The sequence below is a fragment of the Scomber japonicus genome, chromosome 2 (genome assembly GCF_027409825.1).
Source record: "Scomber japonicus isolate fScoJap1 chromosome 2, fScoJap1.pri, whole genome shotgun sequence".
Lineage (NCBI taxonomy): Eukaryota > Metazoa > Chordata > Actinopteri > Scombriformes > Scombridae > Scomber > Scomber japonicus.
Genome location: NC_070579.1, coordinates 40,153,840 through 40,155,885, shown reverse-complemented (window position 1 = coordinate 40,155,885; position 2,046 = coordinate 40,153,840).

The window sequence follows — 2,046 nt, the reverse complement described above, 5'->3', positions numbered from 1 at the left end:
TATCTATCTATCTATCTATGTATCTATGTATCTATCTATCTATCTATCTATCTATCTATCTATCTATCTATCTCATCTATATATCGATATTAATTTCATTAGACTAAATGATTATTAATTCTCAAATGTTTATTTTGAAGCACCTGACAGACCTTCACACACACACACACAGACACACACAAAAAACTGTCTATCAAACTATCTATCTATCTATCTATCTATCTATCTATGTATCTATCTATCTATCTATCTATCTATCTATCTATCTATCGATGTATCTATCTATCTCTCTATCTATCTATCTATATATCTATCTATCTATCTTAATTGTATAATACTAAATGATTATAAATTCTCAAATCTTTACTTTGAATGGCACCTGGCAGACCTTCACACACACACAGACACAAAAAATGTGTTCTTTCAAACTATCTATCTATCTATCTATCTATCTATCTATCTATCTATCTATCTATCTATCTATCTATCTATCTATCTATCTATCTATCTATCTATCTATCTATCATCTATGTATCTGTGTGTTTATCTATCTATCTATCTATCTATCTATCTATCTATCTATCTATCTATCTATGTATCTATGTATATATGTATCTATCTATCTATCTATCTATCTATCTATCTATCTATCTATCTATCTATCTATCTATCTATCTATCTATTTATCTATCTATCTATGTATCTATGTATGTATCTATCTATTTATCTATCTATTCATCTATCTATCTATCTATCTATGTATCTATGTATCTATCTATCTATCTATCTATCTATCTATCTCATCTATATATCGATATTAATTTCATTAGACTAAATGATTATTAATTCTCAAATGTTTATTTTGAAGCACCTGACAGACCTTCACACACACACACACACAGACACACACAAAAAACTGTCTATCAAACTATCTATCTATCTATCTATCTATCTATCTATCTATGTATCTATGTATCTATCTATCTATCTATCTATCTATCTATCTATGTATCTATTTATCTATCTATCTATCTATCAATGTATCTATCTTTCTCTCTATCTATCTATCTATCTATCTATCTATCTATCTATCTATCTATCTATGTATCTATGTATCTATGTATCTATCTATCTATCGATGTATCTATCTATCTATCATCTACGTATCTACTTATCTATGTATCTATGTATCTATCTATCTATCTATCTATCTATCTCATCTATATATCGATATTAATTTCATTAGACTAAATGATTATTAATTCTCAAATGTTTATTTTGAAGCACCTGACAGACCTTCACACACACACACACAGACACACACAAAAAACTGTCTATCAAACTATCTATCTATCTATCTATCTATCTATCTATGTATCTATCTATCTATCTATCTATCTATCTATCTATCTATCTATCGATGTATCTATCTATCTCTCTATCTATCATCTATCTATCTATCTATCTTAATTGTATAATACTAAATGATTATAAATTCTCAAATCTTTACTTTGAATGGCACCTGGCAGACCTTCACACACACACAGACACAAAAAATGTGTTCTTTCAAACTATCTATCTATCTATCTATCTATCTATCTATCTATCTATCTATCTATCTATCTATCTATCTATCTATCTATCTATCTATCTATCTATCTATCTATCTATCATCTATGTATCTGTGTGTTTATCTATCTATCTATCTATCTATCTATCTATCTATCTATGTATCTATGTATCTATGTATCTATCTATCTATCTATCTATCTATCTATCTATCTATCTATCTATCTATCTATCTATCTATCTATCTATCTATTTATCTATCTATCTTTGTATCTATGTATGTATCTATCTATTCATCTATCTATCCATCTATCTATGTATCTATGTATCTATCTATCTATCTATCTATCTATCTATCTATCTATCTATCTATCTCATCTATATATCGATATTAATTTCATTAGACTAAATGATTATTAATTCTCAAATGTTTATTTTGAAGCACCTGACAGACCTTCACACACACACACACAGACA